The sequence below is a fragment of the Taudactylus pleione genome, unplaced genomic scaffold (assembly GCF_031769625.1).
Source record: "Taudactylus pleione unplaced genomic scaffold, aTauple2 ptg000386l, whole genome shotgun sequence".
NCBI classification, from domain to species: domain Eukaryota; kingdom Metazoa; phylum Chordata; class Amphibia; order Anura; family Myobatrachidae; genus Taudactylus; species Taudactylus pleione.
The window spans coordinates 2,534,277-2,558,313 of record NW_028284787.1 but is presented as its reverse complement, the minus strand read 5'-3'; positions in this window follow the sequence as shown (position 1 = coordinate 2,558,313).

The window sequence follows — 24,037 nt, the reverse complement described above, 5'->3', positions numbered from 1 at the left end:
TTATAAAAATTAATCAAAACAAACAAAAAGCACTAATCCAAGGCACTCACCATTCCTAGATTTGGGGTGCAACATGGTATGTGACCACATTGTTTAAATGCATTTAAGCTTGCAGCCCATCGTCACGGGTCCCCACTTTACTGCAAGTCCCTACTCTATTGCTTTTAACTAGTTTAATTAGATTGTGTCAGCTGTTTTCCTAGGTGCTTTGCAACAGGTGTGCTTGGTAACTGTCTCATGTTTAAAAGCAAAGTCGCTGTGAGCTTTAAACCTTGATAGCATACCATGAGTTTAACACTAATGTGATGGCTATGTCCATGTTATAATTCTGAGCAATAGAGTAGGGACTTGCAGTAAAGTGGGGTCCCGTGTAAATGGGCTGCAAGCTTAAATGCATTGATCAATTCATAAACTAAAACCCCACTATTTATTATTATTATTATTATTATTATTATTATTATTATTATTATTATTATTATTATTATTATGGTGAGTGCAGAGCCCCTGTGATTTCTATTTAAACAATGTGGTCACATACCATGTTGCACCCCAAATCTAGGAATGGTGAGTGCCTTGGATTAGTGCTATATATATATAGAAAGAGCTGTTGCTGCGCTTAACCTACATTAACTGCTTGAGTGGTAATATTATTCAGAGGCCATCTGTTAATGTGAAATCAACCAAATAAAAAATGATTGAATAAATAAGTAAATAAACACCTGATACTAAACATACATAAACAGTGAATGTTATAGTGGTAATGTATCAAATAACAGAACCAACATGTACTCTATCTTGAGTATGTTGTGTGGTGATGGAAATATTCCAAAAACATATGTTGTAAAAACAAAAGTATTTTATTGGGGCATGTGCTAAACCAAAGCTAGCTAGAAAAGCTGCACTTGCAAAATGGTATCAATAACACCCAGCTATATGTGTGTACCAGAGTTATGGTTGGTGGCAATCCAGGACTGCAGATGTCAGTAATGGAATAGATGCCTGGATAGATAATGTCCAGAAACATTGTATAGGAGGATAATGGAGTTGGATTGAAAAGTTAATAGCGGTGTCCCACTGTAGTTAATCAGACTGTGGTACTTGACAGTGGTGCCCGGAGTAACTTCTTTGGGTCAGGGAGTATGGTGTGGACTGCCGGGGAGAGGTAATCTCTCTACACTCACCAGCACGGATGTCGGAAGATGCCTGACTGAACAAGCTAACTCTGTCAGTCCATGCCGGGGGGAGCGCTGCGGTCTGAGGGGGATACAGCACGGCTTCACCACTCGTTAGATAAGTGTGCTGTGTGTCTCCTACCATGGACAGGAGACTTACCACTCTACCTAGAGGGCACCGCTTCTGCCCTGCCGGCCGGTTCTTCTTCCCACGATCAGAGGCGCTTGCTTCCTTGGTGTTCCGGGGTTGGTCACGTGATTGCAGTGATGCAGGAAATTATGTGCTGACGGGGAATCTGGATGCTTTGACACTGGTTCTGGATTGGGGAAATGTGCATGCTGATCTGTGGTCTTAGTAAATAATCCAAATGGGTTAATAGTACGGTTCAGTGAGCTCCAATGCGTTTCAGCCTTTAAGGCCTTTTTCAAGGAGACAATGTCATGATTAGATTAATTGGGATCTGTATAAGTCAACTAGGGGTGGTTCTAGCACATGTAAATCCTGCTATGTTGGTTGGTGGTTCATATGGTCCCTGTGGATAGGTGTAAATAACTGTCAATCATTCACTCTGAAAAGGGTGGTGATGATTGTTGGTACACATGGTCACTATGGATAGGTGTAGACAACTGTCAATCATTCACTCTAAAAAGGTGGTAATATGTACAACTGCATGTTACTGCAGTGCGGTGGTGGATACAATTGTTATTAATTCAATAAATATCTATCCACTTGTCCAATATAGAGAAATTATTAAAGAAAATGTACTTTAATAGAGATCATGATATGATTGAATAAAGACTATTACCTAACCCCTAGGTGCCGTGGTTATTCATAAGTAAATCAGAAATACATACATAATAGTATTTTAATAAGTAGGACCTGCAATATCTACTTGTACCGTAACCTATATATATATATACTAAGGGTTGACGTGAATATCGGTAGAAAATTCATTTTTTTAGTTTTCCATTGTTTATAGTGGTTTGCCATTTAATGGTGAGGGCAATATGGTTATGTACCAACTTGGATCTAAGATCAGGTGCTTTTCTGTACACGATCTTTGGAAGAGTGGATAAGTGATTCGCCAATACTTCGTCCTCTAATAGTATTGGCCAATGTTTTTTGACAATCTTTTGTATGTCTTTATATTGTTTGGATAAATTGGTTATGAAAAGGACTCTTTTATCTTCCTGAATGTTCCCCTTTTACCTATATTTTAGTAGTGTGTCCCTCTCCAAGTGTTCCACTTCCTTGAAAGAATTGACAGCCCAATTAATTGAGAAAAATTATGATACCACCACACTAGGACAAGCATTCACATTAAGCTTTCACATTAACAGATGGGCTCTAAATAATATTACCACTCAAGCGGTTCATGTAGGTTGAGCGCAGCAACACCTCTTTCTATTTATTTCTACTTTATAGGTTAGGGTACCTATAAGTTGCTAGCGGCTCACCACTTCAAGAGAGCTCAGTGCGCAGACTTGTTCTACTTTGTTTATATATGTCTAACTACATAATATAAGAAGACAACAAAAAGACACACAGCTAGGATTAGTCTAATATTTTTTTTATCACAATTTTTCATTGCTTTATATGATGTTCTCAATAAATATTTTGCTGCAAGTTGTTGAATATGACAAATTTTAATAGACTGAAGTAAAAGTAAAATTTTAATATTAGTGCACCATATACAGAAGGATTCACTATGTATTACCGCTGGTGGTTCAAATCCCGATGGCAGAAGCCCGGCAGAGGTGAAGATCCTGACAGGGGATTTGGGTAAGTAATACTAACCCTAATCCTCCTTTAGGGTTGTCTAACTGTTGATTTGTAAATAAACCTTTTAATGCATTCCTGCCTATAAACCTCTAAGATTCACCTGCCTAGAACCTCTAAGACAAAACCTGCCTATAAACCTCTAAGCACAATGCTAATTGTGTATGCAGTATGACCGCAAATAAAGACAGGAGTGGAATCTGTGGTTCCAACGCACAAGTATTATTCAGGTAAAAGTGCAGTCAGTTACACGCAATCTATACATACACAAGTTAGGCGTAAAAGTTAATAATACAGACCCAAGTACGGTTATATATACGCTGCGCCTCTGGACCCAGAGATAGACTTCTGACTAGATATCCTCAGTTCACCCAAATTCAGCATGCACTGCCAAACCAGTGTTTGGACACATGTATTTATCCCCCCCCAGACTGAAACAGGACAAAGGGGGAACTTCCTGCTGATCTCATTGGTTCCCAGAGGCAATATGTAACGACACATTTAAAGGAACCTTGTGTGCGAATATGTAGTGTGTGAGTATTCGGGGTTTGATATAAGGACGCTAGTTATTAATGGTTGAGATTTAAGTGCATAATTTCTCATACACGAAGTGAACATCCAGCAGTGTGGATGGCTGAGGGTTGTAGTTCTACATGCCCTCTGTCAGCAGGCCCCCACCTGTTGTGTGTTCGAAGGAAAACAAAACCTCTTTTGTTCTCACAGACTCTTGTGTGAAGTGCAAATGTATTACCACCTCAAGCTGTGGAATTTGGGGCTATTCTGTCTAGGATTCAGACAAATCCAATTGTGTAGATATTATATTACAATTGCCACAACTATACTTTATCTGCATCCAGGGATTCTCAATTTGTATGTAAAAATACCCCTTGTCTCTTCTTATTTACTTTTACTCAGAAAGCTTGTTTTTCCAGTTGCCCTTGGTAGGTTAACAAAAACATTGCCATCTGTTCTTAGCTCCTGAGTTTCTTGCGATCTCATTTCCAAAATGGAGTCTTGCGGCTATTCGCAAGATGGCGTCGCCGCGATTAAATTTTAAACTGAACTTGTCTCAGCCAATTATTCAACTTCGACAGTCTGCCCTTTGATAGCAAACAACATGCTATCACAATCTGCTATTAGAATTTAATTTAGGCTTACATTTACATATAATTTTGTGTTATCATGGGATGGCACAAGGTGGTTCTTAATCCATCAACAATGTGTCTCTAGGCGGGGGCATAAAACTACTATTATACGCACACCACGGATCTTGGGAGATCATGTGACAGATGTGGGGATGCACCAGTCTTATAACAGTAGTTTTGAAGGGGAATTTGAGACTTTACATTGTCTGGGTGTTCTATAAATAACATTTCAATAATATCTTCTATGCATGTCTAAATTAGGGATGTGCAGGCTCGGATAGGTTCGAGTTTGCACGTGGAGTTCGGATTTTTCCCTCCAAAAAAACGGAACTCAGAACGAGGCAAAACGTCATCTTACATGGACGAACATCATCATTCCTGGACAAAAGACCAGGAATGATGATGTTCGTCCATGTAAGATGACGTTTTGCCTCGTTCTGAGTTCCGTTTTTTTGGAGGGAAAAATCCGAACTCCACGTGCAAACTCGAACCTATCCGAGCCTGCACATCCCTAGTCTAAATATTATACATTTAAATGATGGTACTTCCTAGCTCAGGGTTGTAGTGCAGTTCTGTATCTACCTCGGTATACATATTATCATTTCTGCCCACCATCATAGTTTCATCCCTTCGTTTCACTCTGTTTTCACATTTTGAACACTTCAACACAATAGGAACACACCGGACGCATATGGCAATTACTATGATGACAATAAGTATAAGGATCAAGAATTTGCCTATGCTGGCGACCACTTCCTGGACCCACTCTCCTAGACCCGAGAACCATTTCACTGGGTTCAGCCATGACACCCATCCTTCTATCTTTTCCCCTGCTTCAGCCACTGATGCGTTATGGTTCTTACGAAATTCCCACTTTAGCTGCAGAATCTCATCCATCATCTGGTCTATCACCTCCTTGGGGTCGCTGGTATCATTGGTGACATAAGTGCAACACTTTACTCCAAATTGTGTGGCTAACGTTACGCAATACCCTCCAGTAACAGCAGTTAAATAATTCAACACTAGCCTGTGTTGCACTAGTTCTTTCTTGTACACTTGCAATTCTCTCCCTGTGTACCTGAATGTGTCATCGTACATCTCGGTGATATTATCTGTTAATTTAGCAAGTTCCTGGATATATCTAAAATTTAATGTACCCTTAGCAATCCTGGTGGGATCCAGGGTGACTAAAACTTGGAAGCCAGTTGTCTCACTGATTAACTGAGCGGCTTTATGCATATCACCAGGTATCATATTTCTCTTGCCTCTGTGTTCATATTGTGTGTGAAGATATGGTGACGGTGTGTTTTTATTTATATCCAGCATTTCAACATGAGTGAGGGTCATAACTTTTGGAAGTATTTTTCCCAAATAACATAACAATTACAATACTAAAATTGGTCAGAAACTCCCCTGATTGGCATTGCACTCCTCTTGACTCCACTCCATCAGCTCCGCCATCAGCTCACATCTCCTTTATCGGTCCCCCATCACAGACACTGAGTATCCCCAAACAGATCATCATGACAAAAACTCTGGAAAGAAAAAGAACTAGGATGACCACAGCAGACCACTCCATTGCTGGAAGCACTGATCTACACATTTCTTTAGCTCAGATATCTCACCGTCACCTTTTTAATCCTTCCGGCACAAGCTCGCAATTGACAGGTCCACGTTATCGGCCTTGTCTCTGCCTTGTATCTCCACCGGTTGGTTAACCTCCCTATAGTGAGTGGAATGGACCCACGTATCTTCCCCGGCCACCCTTTGAGGATGCTGTATCGTCAGATACGGACCTTTCCACCGATCAGTCAAACAACCTGAGCTAAAAAAAATTTTGGATCATAACAAATTCCTCCAGATTTTGACATCATGACAGTTTGCATTAGACATGTTAGTTAATAACACTTTCAATTTCGGTTATTCTCATTCATCTTCGTGAGACCCTGCACAGTTACCTCATTATCATATTTTCACATGAGGCTGCCTGTTTGGACAGTATCTCAAAGGGGGGGGCAAATAAAGGAAAAGACAATCTTGGATAATCTCAGTGTTGTTACCCATCATCTTACACATGTTCTTGGAAACATCACCTATAAAATAAGTCCCCCTATCATTTTTAATAATTCTAGGGATATAGTATCTGCATAGAGGTTCCTGCAATTAAATCTTGTTATCAATAGCTACTGCTCTAAATAATGCCTGTGCCATTGGGTTGGATAGTATTCTGAGTAGTCGACCTCAGCCTGGCATGGCTGCCGTTTATCCTTAGCAACCTTGTGTCCTATGAGTGGGAGATAAAGCAAAACAGTTTAATATCATTTAAACATGACCCAAAATACAACAATAAATTGTCCACATTTTTCATTAGAACAGATCCATTTATAGGTTGAAAAGATTGTAAACAGTCATATAAGGCCTGGGAGAAGATACAGGGGTTACCTATGAACCCATGGGAAACTTGTGTTCCTGTGTGGTGTTCTTCACTTTGCAGTACTTTCTTATGTGTCCCACTTGGTGACAGTTAAAACATAATTTTGAACGGGGTGGATGAAAAGATTGTTGTGGGATTTGAGCAAGAGGGAAAGGTGGTGGGTATGGGTAAGGATAGGCAGGGTAAGGATATTGTGGGGGATATGAGTATGGGACCTGTGGTTGTGTATGATATGTTGGGTAACGATGTGTTTGCTGTGGTGTGGGATTGGTGAGGACATGTAATTGTGCAGGTGCAGGTGTGTGTGTGGGTGCAAGTGTGTCGGTTGGCTGTGATGTTAATGTCATTCTCTCCAGAGCTTGTATACTGACAGCCATTAATTTTTCACTCTGGGTCTCCCTCTTTTTTGAAATGTTTTTGTCATGTTCTATGGCAGACTCTATGAGGTTTTCTATTGTAAGTCCCCGCCAGCCATGCTGTGAGGTCTGAACCCAAGTCTTTAAATCGTCTTTCAGACCGTCCATGAGTACCGTGACTATCATTCCCCTGTGGTGAGTGCTATCTTTAATATCTTCTATCCCAATGTACTGGGTGATAGCCTGCAGAGCCCGGTTGCAATATTCTTCTGCAGTTTCACTCATCCTTTTGCTTAATTGTAAAAATTTTGTTCCAGTTAACTATTACTGGAAAATATACACCCAATTGAGTTATAATGCGGGAAATGTTACCTTGGTTTACTTGGTCTGTTAAGGGAACGTCGCCAACCAATACACAGTCCGTGATAAATTTTGTCACGTCGGTATTGCGTGGTAGACAGGCGCTTAACACCACACGCCAATCTTTATTAGTGGGCTCATGAGAACTACCCAAATTCTCAAAAATCTTTGACATTTGGCTAGTTTCTTTTTGGGATTGGTGAAATCATTTATGATGGAATTCAGTTCTGCTCTTGTCCATGGACAATGCATTACTACTTCCCTCGTGGGCACTACGCCATTTGCATCTGCATTTCCATTCGGAACAGTTATTGTCCAAATGGGATGCAGACCGGCAGCGTTGCTACCTCTGACCTGGTTACCTGGCTGGGGGTTTAATCTGCTGCTGCTACGTATGGTATTAACAACTTCCTCAATGGGTGCCGAGTGTATTAACACTTCCCTTGCCGTTACCGATGGAGATGGCGGCACCACCCATGATTGTGGTGATGCAGCATCTATCATTTGTACAGCATGGGAAATAGCAGACATTACAATAGGCTCATCTTCTAAATCATAAACATTTTCTTTATGGTTACTTAAGAGGGGGTACAAATTACTTGTTACATTTTTATTGGTATTTTTGGTAACCGTACTTGCACCTCCATCCACATAAGGTGGGGGAGGTGAGCGTGAACTGCTGGCAATACTCTCCACGACGCTACTTTGCCGCCCGTGCGTGCCAATTTGTGGCTCGCCCGTATTGCAACTCAGCGTCGTGGATGTATTTTCTGGCAATGCGTTCACAATGCTAGTTTGCGTCGTTTGCACATTTTTAAGCCAAGCATCCCCTTCATGCTGCCATATTTTTAAACATTCAAAATACTTAATCTTTTTCTCTCGGGATTGCACCATACTGATGTGATCCTGGACATTATCTAACACATTTTTGTCAAAACTACCAATTCTGGGAAATGGTCTAACACTCTTTCTCGTCATATTAAACCATATATCACAATACCTTATTGCATAAGTACCGTACTTAGTATGCATAATACGACGGGCTGATCCAATCGGAGCCTCCATTAGCAGCACATCATTGCTTAACATTTCTACTGTTTGCGTGGCTCCCATTTTGAGACAACTCCTACGCTTTTCAATAAAAATTTAAACTGGTGAAAGACAATCAAGATACTTTCACTTACCTGTGAACGATTTAAGTCGGCGGCGCCCACACACCTGGATAAGATTTCGTAAAGCCACTTCCACACCTAGATAAGTTTTGAAACAGGCAACTTCCAGACCCGGATAAGCTTTAGTAAGGTAACTTCCAAAACTATGAGAGTTTGTATGTCGGCCACTCTCACGCACCTCTATACAACAAAGACAACAAGTACACCTGCTACTGTGTTTAGAACGGTAAAGCTGCTTACCGAGCGACAGAAGCTGCCTTGCACCTAGCCCTTAAGGATCATACGGTACCCTTAACTTTAGGGAATAAATTATCCCTACCAACAATACACACACTGTTACACACTTTTTCTCTGCGCAGAAAATAAACGTTTAACCCAGATATTGGTAGATAGAAAAAAATGTAAACCTCAATGGCTTTGTTCAAACACGTGGCAGCAGAACCGGAAGTGCGTATACGCTATTTGTGCGATCGTCTGCATACACAATTATGCGACTACCACACAAGCGTATAATTACTTTTTTAACTGCGTACGCAAAAATGCATTTTAGCTGCGTACACAAATACTGCAGCACCCCTCTAAACACAAGGTTCTATCAACAGAGGAAAAACAAACTTTTTTTTTTTTTTTTCCTCCCTTGTCCCTGGATTCTATTGAGCGCTTCCTCTACACAATAACCGGCAGTACGCTCTCAGCAACACTGTGGTAATGAAAGACTAATGCGTCTCCCAAAAGGCGCCTCCACCCTTTTGCTGAGAGAGGACTGACCGAGTGTTATCGTGTATCAGATAGTGTAATAAACCGATGAGCCCCCACTGTTGAATTTGTAAATAAACCTTTTAATACATTCCTGCCTATAAACCTCTAAGATTCACCTGCCTAGAACCTCTAAGACAAAACCTGCCTATAAACCTCTAAACACAATGCTAATTGCGTATGCAGTATGACCGCAAATAAAGACAGGAGTGGAATCTGTGGTTCCAATGCACAAGTATTATTCATGTAAAAGTACAGTCAGTTACACACAATCTATACATACACAAGTTAGGCATAAAAGAAAATAAAACAGACCCAAGTACGGTTATACATACGCTGCGCCTCTGGACCCAGAGATAGACTTCTGACTAGATATCCTCAGTTCACCCAAAATTCAGCATGAACTGCCAAACCAGTGTTCAGACACATGTATTTATTCCCCCCCCAGACTGAAACAGGACAAAGGGGGAACTTCCTGCTGATCTCATTGGTTCCAAGAGGAGAAGCATATGTAACGACACATTTAACAGGTTGTTTCAAATAGACTTTCCCTGCCTCTAACAGCCGGAGTCTTTCTGGTAACGCCTCCTGTAACATTCCATCAACTAAACATTTTGTTGCTTGTAACTTGAGTTTGCATGATGCGATCTCTCCACCGATAACACCGGGATTCTGTAAAAAGCATACGCATCAGAACGAAACCAAACACACCTTGCTTATCATGTATAATACCTTAGATATCAAAAACCTCTATTTCTTAGCATTTAAACTAACTTAACCAACTTGAATCATACAATTTGATGCTAATGGAACCTTGTGTGCGAATATGTAGTGTGTGAGCATTCAGGGTTTGATATAAGGACGCTAGTTATTAATGGGTGAGATTTAAGTGTATAATTTCTCATACATGAAGTGAACATCCAGCAGTGTGGATGGCTGAGGGTTGTAGTTCTACATGCCCTCTGTCAGCAGGCCCCCACCTGTTGTGTGTTCAAAGGAAAATAAAACCTCTTTTGTTCTCACAGACTCTTGTGTGAAGTGCAAATGTATTACCACCTCAAGCTGTGGAATTTGGGGCCATTCTGTCTAGGATTCAGACAAATCCAATTGTGTAGATATTATATTACAATTGCCACAACTGTACTTTATCTGCATCCAGGGATTCCCAATTTGTATGTAAAAATACCCATTGTCTCTTCTTATTTACTTTTACTCAGAAAGCTTGTTTTTCCAGTTGCCCTTGGTAGGTTAACAAAAACATTGCCATCTGTTCTTAGCTCCTGAGTTATAACTTGAATTGACGCTGACCACAAAAATGGTGTCTTGCGATCTCATTTCCAAAATGGAGTCTTGCGGCCATTCGCAAGATGGTGTCGCCACGATTAAATTTTAAACTGAACTTGTCTCAGCCAATTATTCAACTTCAACATAACCCTAACCTCTCACCCCCCTAGTGCCTAACCCTAACACTTCCCTAATTGCCTAAACCTAACCCTCCCATTCCCACAGCCTAAACCTAAGTCTCCCAGGGGCTAGCCTAACCCTCCCGGGGGGAGTGCCTAACCATAAGTCCCCCCCGGGAGCCCCTAACCTAACCCTTACCCCCCCAAAGCTGTCCACACCCGCCACCCAGCATACCTTCATTCGGTATGCCGGGCGTCTGGCTCCCGGCGTAGGGATAATGATAGGCATCGGGATTTTGACGCCTATCATTAGACCACTACCGGGATTAGACAGTCGTGAAGCCGGCGGTTGGCATTTCAACTGTCGGCTTCCTGACTGCCTCCCACACAGAATACCTTTTTCCTTTGGTTACATCAGGTGTAAATACTGTACAATCTGTATATGAACATTCCCCATGAGGAAGGGATGATTGCTGTGGAAAATGTCTTTGCTGCCAGTACTCAATCAGGACCTGATTCAGATCTGCTCGCTAAGATGTGTTCACTCATAGCTGCCGATAGTTTGCATTGTGCGCATGTGTATGCATCGCAGTGCGTGTGCACGAACCACTGCGAGAGATCGGGAAGCATTCACTCACTACGCCTAGACTGCCCAGCAGAATGAGTGCCTAAGCATCTTAATGCCGTTTCAGTGCTGTTGAAGTGATCGCAGTGCTTGTGGTAGAGTATGGTCAGCCTCAAGTCCTGCAATCGCATCCGATGGTACCCGATGTACAGATGGTTGCATACACTTCCTGGAGATGATGTGCGCAAGTGGGTGTCTTAAGACAGGCTGGTGGGCATCTACATACACAGAGCGATCGCATGCCAAGACATAGTGGGCGTGCTAATGCCTTTGCCGTGCAATCGCCTGCCTTCCCAAATTTACATACGCATCGTGAGAGCAAACGCATCTAGCGAGCGGGTCTGAATCAGGTCCTCAGTCCCCTTGTGGTCTTTCTTTCTTTTATTTTATTTATTTCTTTCTTTCTCATACAGTCACCACAAGGATTAATTGTGCTGCGACGGCATAGCGATTACAGTGGATAGCATGCTATCGCAATGAGTAATCGCTATTGCAACCGCAGTTACAATCCATAATGAATCAGGCCCATTGTCACTTATTATTGCATCAGATTTGGAGATACTGAGATTGGGGTCCTTTAAATGCTCCTATGCACATTTTCAATCTCAAATAACAGATGGATAGTATAAGTAAATGTATTGTTTACTTAACTATTTGACTGTGCTAACCATTTTATGCTGTAAAAATGATACACATAGTCAAAGAGATGATTGTGCTTTGTCATTCATCAATAAATAAATGCAGGGCATCAGATTGATCAGAGCACACCTCTAGTGGCTCAACATTTTAAAGTGAAGGGTCACTTAATTTAAAGGTGCGTACAAGGGTCTTCAACCTTGGCCCTCCAGCTGCTGTAGAACTACACATCCCAGCATGCCTTGCCACCGTTTTGATATAACAGCATGCTAAAACTGTGACAGGGCATCCAGGGATCTGTAGTTCCATAGCAGCTGGAGTGCCAAGGTTGAAGACCCCTGGACAATATTTTGAACAACTGAATGATGAACGACCAGCTATGCGTGCCCCTGAAGGTCGTTGGTCTTTGTCGTTCATCACCTGAACATGCAGGCCAACCTGACGATATTGTCAGGTTGTTGCATGTTCGGGAATGAGGGAGGGAGCCCGTGTCCATCCTAACTCTGTGCCTGTGTCTTGCCAAGACCTTCTGTGTCTCCTCTAGTTTGTGTCTTGTCCCAGCGTGTACCTGCATCTGCCTGTCAGTTCTACTATATCAAGTATTGGTTCTGCTACAAACGTCAACCTGCATCTGCCTGCCAGTTCAACCATTTCAAGTATTGATTCTTTTACAAGCTCCAACCTGCATTCACCTGTCAGTTCAACAATATCAAGTACTGGTTCTGTTACAAACAGGTGAGTAACTTCACCGAGCAGCCAGAGTCCAGGTAGTTAGGATAACCACTAAACGCCAATCAGGCAGAGAGCCGCCGAGGCACATGTAACATCCTGGCACTGAATGGCACTAGATGATGTCGCTCATGAAGCGAATCATCTAGTGTGTATGTCCCTTAAGATTTTAGGTTCTTGGCTTTGGAACACATTTCACCTCTACACGTATCAGAGATCATCAAAAATTGTTACTACAAAGGAAAAACCAATCGACTGAATTCACTTATGTTAACTGCACTATTTGAAAATTTTAGTCTAACATGCTTCTCATAGTTCATATCATGATCATTGTGGGGACTTGAATTATTTATGTATTGCTAGAAAAAACTGAGATATCCTAAACAAATGGACAGTCATTTGTTTAGTACTAGGTTTAACAGGCAACATAAACAAATTTAAAAAATAATAAAAAACATTGGGGAGCTCTTACCAGATACTGGAAAAACATAACAGAAAAAACTTTTTTGTATGTCTAAGGAGGCTATTTATCAGAGCTTGGAGAGAGAAAATTGTGAGCGATAAAGTACCAACTAATCCACTCCTAATGGCCATTTTTCAAAAACAGCCTGTAAAATATAAGAGAACTTTATCTGTCACAGCTTTGTGGAGCTCCCTGGGACTGCAGGGAGATGAGAGATGAGGCAGCAACAGCACAGCCTCACTTCTGTATAGTCAGACACGGGTGGGGCCACACCACCAGCAGTAAGCTGCACAGAAAGAGCTATTAGAGGCATGCCTCAGAGTATGGGGGTATGCCTTGAGCACCGATGGACACCTTGGATGTGTCATGTGACCAGGAGGTGTACTGCAGTGTTTAGAGATTGGAGCTCAGTTAGCAGCAGCAAGAGAAGACAGTGATGCAGGTTGTAGTATCAATGGACACTTGAGCTTAGTGCAGTGAGGGGAGAGTTAAAATGAGTAGGGGGAGAGACAGGCTCCCAACACTCAGACCCATCTCCATGTGTGCCTCCCCAGCCATTGACCTCTCCACACGTCATTGTGACCAGCAGGAAAGCTTCTTAACTAATTGGCATATGATTTGTACTATAATCTACAAATGAGTTTACTTTCATTTTTTTATATGCCATATGGAGAAAGACATGCATAGCTTTATTACAATTAGTTCAAATGCATGCGTTATGTTTATATCAGCCAAGGACAGATAACACAATGTTTTTCCCCAGTGTGTAATAAAGACAATTTAGCATGCTGGCAAATTGGATGCTATTGTAACCGTACCTGAAATTGTATATGTAATCTTGATTGCAGTTTTCCTTTATTAAACTTCTCAAGCAAAATTCATGTTAATCATCACGGTTGTTAAATGTTAAAAAAAATTATTTCTAGGTGATTTGAAGAAGGCTGTTTAACAAGCTGAAAATAATTTGACACAGCAGAATGAGGTCAGGTAAAGTGAAATCACTGGTTTGCAGTGTTACCAGGTGCAAACTTAACAAGGTTGATTTGTTCTCTAGATTTTTAAACACATTGTTGTGTACTATTAAATGAGCCGTACATACACTGCATGTGATTGTGCCCATACAAGAAGTCCCACAATATACTTTAGACAACTTATCACTTTTTTTAGCAGCATTTCACCCTTAAAAATAAAATATTAACTTGTAATTTGGTTTATATGATATGCAATTTGAAGATAAGAGATAAGTGTACATGAGAGACTAAAAATATTGTTTCAGAACTTTGCTGCCTGATATGCCTCAACATTGTAAATCATGACATCTGCTTTTTGATTTATTGGCTTCTAAATCAAGACAGCAGCTTTACTGGGTAAATTAATCTACAGTCTGTCAATGCACATTTACAAGATTTTGTGATTTATTAATTATGTTGTGAATTTACATTTTTAGAAGAGCAATCCAGTTATGATTATACTCACATATGTGTTACTTTACCAGCAAATGGCAGACATGTCTACAGTTTTATAATTGATACAATGTAATTAGTGCCTTTGCACTCTCAACTGAGAAAATTAATCCACCTGCCACTGGCCTGTAATTTGTAGGGATCTTGGTTCATTAAGTGCTGTTTAAATAGCCACTAAATTCAAAGTACTACTGTTATGGGAAAGATCTATTACTGTTATATGAACTTTTTATAATTCATAGCAATTTAACATAATAAAATAATGCTTTATTGAGAGAGATCCATTAATCCCTCCTTCTTGGGCTGCACCCTAAAATGTACAGATGCACAAAAATACTGCAAAATTGTGCAGGGGAACTGGATATGTTGGAGATGTGTGAAGTTGTCTGATACAAGGTTCGATTTCCGGTTTTGCTTATACCCCTTTTACCCTGGAGCTAAAACCCGGGATATTGCAGGATTAACCCGGCCAGCTCCCTGGTATAAAAGGGGAGAGGGTTGGATCGCCGGGTCAAGTTACCCGGCAATCCAACCCAGGTAAATAGCAGGGTTTAACATGGGTGTAGCCCGTGAGAACAGCGCACTCCGGGTCACGATGACCTGGAGTGCGCTGCAAGCTGGCTGATTGGTCCGGCTTCAGTGGCGCTTGGAGATGACGTCATCTCCAAGCGTCCACTTTCACGCCGGGAAAGCCGGGTCTATGCAGACCCGACTCCGGTGTGAGCGTCACCGACTCGGGAATATTCCGCCGGCTAAATTCCGGGTTTGATCCGGATAGGAACTCTGTTCCAACTCCAGGTCACACCCGGAATTTTGGTGGAAAAGGGGTATAAGTTATTCAACGGAATGCCATTCTGCGTATTCTGGGCAGACAATGATCAACTCAATATTCTATGTGGTGTGCCTGGGATAACTGGGCACAGAACAGGTTCCAACATTGTGTCATAAAAGTAAAATGTAGTGTATACTTCAGTGTAGTTACCTATTTTACTCCTCATATTAATTAATAAGCTGTATGAGGATCATGCACACACAGTCAGATGTAGTCATCAACTGACCAGATTTTAAAATCACCAGCAGAATTAGCAAACATTTTTCTATGTTTTTTTTTCTCAACTTTCTGTCACTATTGCTACTGAAGATATACTTTTATGACTGAGAACAAATAGCTTGCATTGAGGAAACAGAGTTGAGCAGCAGGTTTTGACAAATTTGAATGACCTTCTCAATCGTTGGCAGCCATCTATGATTGGGTTAACACATTAGTAGAGATAGGAAAAGAAACATTCAGGGCCTGATTCAGCAGTGCGTGCTAGTGCACTGCTGAACACAGGTTCACGATGTTTGGGAATCTGCGCAGGACCTATTCTGTGAGTGTGCAGAATGAGTCCTGCTAACTCGCTTGCAAACTGGCAGAAGACTGTCAGTGATTGACAATCTGCTGCCATTTGTGGGCAGGGAGGGGGCACAGATGCCTTCAGTTTCCCAAAATTGAGGCATGTCTCTGCTGTTGCGGGGGAGGGAAAAAGCCAGGATCTCCGTTGGCTGACTGAGATTTCCTGTCCTCTTCCTCTAAACTGCGGCGGCCGGCTGTGGGATCCCATGGGTCACCACAGCCGGCAGATGTTACGCACATTATCCGATGCTGCGTTGGACAAGGCGTGATGCCTCCTGCTGCCCTACCATATCTGCAAGTGTTGCAATTGTAAAGCTGTCTGCGTGCAGCTTTGCAATTACAATCCTTGCAGAATCAGGCCCCCAAGAGTTATATTGTTTGACTCCTCCTTCTCTTTTGTCTTTAGGACCCCATACATCCGCAAATGATTGCAGCAATCATGCAATTTGCAATCGATTGAAAAAGGGAAAGATTTTTATATACAATCGATTGCAAATTGCAGAATTGCTGCAATCAATTGCTGATGTATGGGGGCCTTTTCTCCTGAGTTAAGGCCCCCATACATCAGCAATCTGAAAACCACAATTAAACAATTTGAAGATTTATTGCCTGATCTTAGGATTTCCCAATCGAGCAATCTGCACCCATACACTACAGATTTTTTTCAGTGATTTGCAGATCGATTGCAGCAAACACAGATCTGGCAATCTTGAAAGGCCCATCAGTTTCATGATAATGGTCTGCAAATCTACTGATCATGGCCATACACTGGCAATCTACAGCCCCAATCCATCTGTGAAATCCAACATGTTGGACAATCTGATTAAACAATTCCAATCACTTTTTGGTTGCAATCTGCGATCTGTGAAGCCCATACATAGCAGATTTTTATACACAATTGATTGCAAATTGCACAATTGCTGCAATCCATCTCTGATGTATGGGGGCCTTTAGGCATGTCATATCAGTTTAGTGTTTGTTATTGTAGGTGTTTCTGGCATGACAGGAGTTCATGCTGAGGACAAGTTTGGATTTTTCAAGCATGGAGATGGATCTCCTTCTATAGTGGGAAGCATGTCTGGAGATAACCCCATGGCAAAGAAGAGCTCCCTTCAGAGTTATGTCACTGTGCTGACTGGCAGAAAAATAAAGAAAACTGAACAGGTCCAGTTAGTAGGTTAGTTGAAATATTTATCTTCTTAATTCTCTTGCAGAGACTGCTAGAGGATAGGAACGTGCAAAAAATGAAGCATAATAATTGTGGAATATGTGATACAGCATTACTTCATGATTATGAAGTCTATGTACTAATAATCGCGGTACTGCCGCAATTATTATGTACCTAACTCATCGGGATATTTAAATTTTTTATAAAAATATCCCGGCTATGTACTACGGGGAACTCGCAGGGACAGCATTTGTGGTAACCACTGTCCCTGCGAGTTATATCCCTGGCAAATTGTGGAAGTCTTTAACAGAAGTCAAAGACTTCTACCGGGGAAGCTGACACTGCGCATGCGCACAATGTCAACTTCTGGAACTGGCCGGGGTCTGCTGGGGAGAGATCGAAAGATTTCTCTCCTGTACCTGGAAACCCCAAGTGTAAACTACTGTGGCAAACTCTTAAAAGCTTCACTCTTTGGAGTTTATTACATAGGGGTCAGATTGTAGTCCCCATTGGTAATAATGGGGATTGCGATCTGCAGTGCTAATTATCACTTTGCTGGAGGTTTCTGTGAAATCTCCTGCATTATGCTATTAGTACATAAAAATTATACATAAAATTATGCAGAAACTGCCGTTTCTGCTTAATTTTATGTTAAAAAATGGCTTGTTACTTAGGCAACTTTGTGTGGCTATTTTGTGCAACTTTTACCATAAAGCACAAAGAAGCCCTGTCTCAGCCCTTGAACAAATTAAAGTAATAAACTTGATAACTCATTACCAAAGCTGCATACACACATACAACGATTTCTTTAATGATTATCATTAAACGATATCGTTTAACGATAATCGTTTGCAAAAATCGTTCACTTTCTGAGTCAAATAATGAACGTTTATCGTTCATGCGCGTTCACGTTTGTAGTTTGTAGTTTGTAGTTTGTAGTTCAGTCAGACTTGTCAACTCAACGATTTTCTTTAAGGGAATATGCAAAAATCGTTTTAGTTCATAAAAATCGTTCATGACATTTAGTAAATGAACAACTTTAGTAAACGATTTTAGTTAATTTTTTCAAGGGAAAAAATCGTTTACTAAAATCGTTCATTAAAAAAATCGTTGTGTGTGTATGCAGCTTTAGTATTGAATCAGTAATCATAGGGGAAGATCAAAGGCCATTTAATACTGAAGTGATTATTGTCAGACATACTGCAAAACCAAGGTTTTTGGACATGAACGTGCATCAACCCGGTTCATTAAAAAAATCGTTGTGTGTGTATGCAGCTTTAGTATTGAATCAGTAACCATAGGGGAAGATCAAAGGCCATTTAATACTGAAGTGATTATTGTCAGACATACAGCAAAACCAAGGATTTTGGACATGAACGTGCATCAACCCGGTTTTTGCTATGTGTGAACAAAAATGACCCAGGTCGAAGCTCTGGGTTCACGACCCTGCTCTGTTCCAGGGTTTTTCCCAGGTAAAACCTGGGTAGGCTCTAGTGTGAATGTATCCAACCCAGGTTATTAGACCCTGGTTTAAAGATTTTCTCATTGGCTGTTCCGTGCACCTGCAGATGACATCAACTGCAGGCACTCGGACCACATGACTGGGGAGCAAATTAATTTAAGAGTGTATTATTTTATGTAAAACTTTATGTGAAAATTGTGTCTTTGTATAGATCAAAACTCTTTAAAGGCTATATTCATAATTTTCTTATATTGTAATGTAAAAATCTATTGATTTTTTATACAGTACCCCCAGTATGCAATGTCCCCTGTAGTGGTCCCTCTTATGTAGGCCCCCAGTAGTGCTCCTTATACAGTACCCCCAGTGTGCAATGTCCCTAGTAGTGGTCTCCCTTATGCTTGCCCTCAGTAGTGATCCCCCCTTGTGCAGTTCCCTATGTAGTGGTCCCGCCTATGCAGGTCCCCCCTACCACACTCACTGCGGTCGGCACTACACTGGCTAACTAGGATGGGCCAGTACAGTGGCCGGTGGTGCCAATCATGCCGCCGGTGCCACGTCGCCCATGGCACAAGCCACGGCGGCCCTGCCCTAGTTATGCACTGGTCTATGTACTAATAATCGTGGCTCTGCCAATATTATTATGTATCCATCTCTCTGGGAATATTTTTAATTATAATATCCCCGCTATATACAAAGGAGAACTTGCAGGGACATCAGTTGCAATAACCGCTGTCCCTGCAAGTTATATCCCCCGGCATTTAGGAGAAGTCTTTTACAGTAGTGAAAGACTTCCCTGGGGGAAGCTGACACTGCACATGCAGAAATTATTGCAGTTTCTGCATAATTATATGTAAAAATCAGCTTGATACATATGCTCCTTAACTAGGGATGTGCACCGACACCCATGGTGTTGGTTTTGGTTTTGGATCTGTATCTCCTTCAAGGTTTTAGATCTGGATTTGGTTTTACAAAACCACCGTTGCGTGTTTTGGATCTGTATTTTTTCTACAAAATCATAAAAACAGCTGAAATCACATTATTTGGGCCTGTTTTTGCTCCTACAGTATTAGTAACCTCAATAACATATATTTTCAGTAAATTTTGACCACCTCACAGCTCACAATATTGATTTCATACAGTTTAGGCAAAAAGGTTGCATCGAGTTAGCTGGCTGAATAAGCTAAGCGACAGCAGTGGGTGGCATTAACATGTGGCAGTTCAGCTTCTAACATGGCACAGAGTGGCATTGCAGTGGGAGACAGGATGGCAATTTAATAAACTATAAAATTAAAAATGTCAGGCATCAGTGCCCCAAACAGCACAGAAAAGAAAAGAGGAGCAAGATGGAATTATCCTTGGGCTCTTCCACCCACCCTTATGTTGTATATAGTAAACAGGACATGCACAGTTTAACAAACTAATCACTTCAGTGACAGGAACTGCCAATTTTGGCTGAAGTGATTGGTTTGTTTGGGCCTCCACAAAGCAAGCTACCAGTGGGCATCTGACATTGCTGGCAATGATCTCTCCATGCACAAATTGGCTTTAGAGGCAAGATGTTGTCGCCATCATCATCATCTGATTCCTCACCCTCATCAGTGTGTACATCATCTTCACACAATATTAATTAGTCCCCGCTGGAATCCACCTTTACAGCCTCAGGTGCCTCTGTAATTTTTGGATGCAATTTGCAGTAAAGATCTTCCTCGTGAAATTTGTAGTTAATTTTGATAAACATCATCTTTTCCACATTTTGAGGAAGTAGCCTCCAACGCTGATCATTGAATAGGTTCCTGGCTGTACTGAAAAGTCTTTGGAGTACATACTGGGGAGTGGGAAGCTCAAGTAGAGCAAAGCCAGTTTGTGCAAGGGCCTTCAATTGCCTTTTTTTCCTGCCAGTAGTGAAATGGACTGTCTGACATACCTATTTGGATGCAATCATTAAAATAGTCCTCAACCATTCTTTAAATGGCGACTGTATCAGATCGAGTCACGGTAGAGTTCTCATTAATTGTAGGCAAATCTTTTAGACCCAACCAGATGTCAAACCTTGGTTGTGTTGACTCATATGCATCACCAGTGGTTCTTTTTTTGGGAAAGTTTCGATTTTTCCTGACAGCCGCACTTGCTGGAGAAACTGAAGGAGGAGCCATCGCTGTATCACGTGCCGCTTGGGCTGACAATTTCCTTACCAACAGCTCTTTGCATCTCTTCAGATCTGTGTCTGCTAGGAAGAAAGACACGACATATGACTTAAACCCTCGGATCCTCAAAAAGCAAATAAAGGACTTGACCTACAAGTCCAACATTCTTCAGTTTCTCAAGCTGCTTTTCCGACAGTCTAATGAGGGGAATTACCTGACTCAAGCTGGCAGTGTCTGAACTCACTTCACAGGTGACTACTTTGAAGGGTTTCAGCACTTTGCACACCATGGAAAGAATTTTCTACTGAGCTTGAGTAAGGTACATTCCGTCTCCTCTTCCTATGTCATAGTTTGTGTAGCTTTGGATGGCTTTTTGCTGTTCCTCCATCTGCTGAAGCATATAAAGGGTGGAATTCCCCATTGTAACTACCTCTTGCTTCATCTAGTGATAGTGCAAATTCAACATTTCTTGCAGGTGTTGCGATCTTCTACATGCACCTGTTGAATGGCAAAAATGCACAGAAATTTTGTGGGCCAAAGAGAGCATCTCCTGCACAGCCTTGTCATTTTAAAAAAAAAATTGCAAAACCAAGTTAAGAGTGTGAGCAAGACATGGGACATGTTGGAATTCACCCAGCTGTAATGCTGTCACAATATTGGTGGTATTGTCTGAAATCACAGATCCCAAGGAGAGTCAAAGCAGGGTATGCCATTTGGCAAAGACTTCCCTGAGGTTTTCTAAGAGGTTGTCTGCAGTACGCCTCTTAGTGAAACTGGTTATACACAGAATTTCCTGCCTTGGAATAAACTGCTTTTTCTTAGATGCTGCTGTTGCTGTTGGTGCCGCTGAAGGCAATACTACCACGCAGTTGGCTGTTACAGTCATGGAATCTTGTGTTTGCCCTGTTCCACTTGTCTACGTATCTGTAGTTAAGTAGACAGTGGGTACAATGGCATTTGAAGGACACAATTTTTTTTTTAACTTCCCTGTACAGTCTGGGAATTGAAATGTGGATGGGATTTGGTAGTGGGAATAGAGGACCTCAATTAACTGTATAAAACCCACTGCAGTAATGGCAGATATTGGACACACATATTACACCAGTATAGATGTTATGGCGTCTGTGATCCACGGTGCAACTGGGTGACTGCTGTAATACTTTCTCCCCCTTGCAAAGGATTGTTTAAAAGTCAATTGTTTTTTAGAACTACTACTAGTAGTTTTCCTCATCCCCTTCTGGGATGAAGATCCACTCCCAGCATTAGCAGCAGCAGTAGTCGTAGCACTCAAGGATTCTTCTAAGGAATCCAGGATAGGGGAGGACTGAGTATATTGTTGATGAAGGTGTTGGTGGTGAAGATGACAGGTGCTTGGATCTAGCAGAGAGAAGGGAGCTAGATGATGCTGGACTGCTTGTTTTTTAGCCAAAGTTTCTTAGTGTCACATTTTTTATGAGTAAAACATTGTGCTATCTCTTTCAGTGTCCCAAGATTTTTTATGAATAAGAAAAGAATAACACACTGTGCTACCACTCAGTGTCATAACATTTTTTATCAGTAAAACACTGCACTACCACTTACAGTGTTACAATATTTTTTATGAATAAAACATAAAAAATCTTGTGACACTAAGTGGTAGTGCAGTGTTTTACTTATCAAAAAAGCTTGCGAAACCAAGTGGTAGCACAGTGTGTTATATTTTCTTATTCATGAAAAATCTTGTGACACTCTGTGCTACCACTTGGTTTCACAAGATTTTTTGATGAGTAAAACACTGCACTACCACTTAGAGTGTCACAAGATTTTTTATGAGTAAGAAAAGAATAACACACTGCGCTACCACTTAGTGTCACAAGATTTTTTATGAGTAAGAAAAGAATAACACACTGCGCTACCACTTAGTGTCACAAGATTTTTTTATAAGTAAAACACTTGTGCTACCACTTACAGTGTCACAAGATTTTTATGAATAAGAATAACACACTGCACTATGACTTATAGTGTCACAATACGTGGATGATAAACTGCGGTCTGGCCGGCAGTGTCACCGAACAATAATAGCGTAGCTAGCACGCACAAAAAAAATATATTTATTTATTTTTTGTGGAATGATAATTATTAATTTGAATTAACTTTTTATTTTTTTTACACTTGGGAAGAATACCCCTGGATTGACAGAGCCCTCCTGGACAACACAGCACCCCTTTATGTACTGCAGCTTTAGCCCCTTGATGGAAAGGAAAATACAGAAGCACCCCTCTATGTACTGCAGCTTTAGCCCCTTGATGGAAAGGACAATACAGAACTGCAGCCCCCCTTTATTTACTGCAGCCTCAGGTCCTTTATGGTCCTTTAAGTTAGGTTGGAAACCCGAGACGAACTCGGATCCTACTCAGATCCCCCATGTTTGGGTGGGTTTGGTTCTCTGAGAACCGGACCCGCTCATCTGTACCCTTAACCAAGTGTATTTCTTTTAGGTTGAGGGGGCATATAAATGGGGTTATGTACCTAAAACTGATGCAGCTGGCTACTAGAATAAATATTCCATTAGTAGATGGAAGTCCATTTCAGGATTTTATGAATAGTAAAATAGAATGTTGTTTAAAACAAATGTGTATTTTTCAGTAAGAGTGTCTGATTCCATTACATAGCTTTCATTTTCAGAACATTCAGGGCCTCATTCAGAGTTAGGAGCAAATCAATAAAAGGAACAATTTGCACCTAGAACAATCAATGATGTAATGCAACTGGTACAAATGCAGGGAAGATAATGACTGCTTTTGCTTGGAGTGAAAAAATACTGGGCAGCTTAGTTTTAACACTGACATTTAGACTAGAGATGTGCGCCGACCCTCGTGTTTTGCTTTTGGATCTGGATCTCCCCTGATTTTGGATCTGGAGTGGTTTTTGCCAAAACCTCACCTCTGTGTTTTGGTTTTCATGTTTTGGTTTTGGATCTGGATTTTTTCTTAAAAAATAAAAAAACAACTAAAATCACATAAAATGGTCCTTTTTTGTTCCTACAGTATTAATAACCAAAATAAAATTTATTTCCACTCATTTCCTGTCAATTTTGACCACCTAACAGCTCACAAGGGGACCAGGAAGCGTGCTTTCCAAAAATAAATAAACAATTGACTTAAATAATTCTTTGTAAATGTTCTATAAAGGCATTTCCCAACCTGTAGAGGGACATAAAAAAACATAGTTAGTTAGTGGCCTTCAAACTGCCGTTGTTCCCACTGTCCACTTAACCATTTGATATATATTGTGAACAAGTGGAACAGAGCAGCAAATGCAACATTTCAGACATAAGGTTAAGGTATTACGTTGTGTCTTTCTTGAGCACCATGCCTGCTTCGTGGGAGTTGAT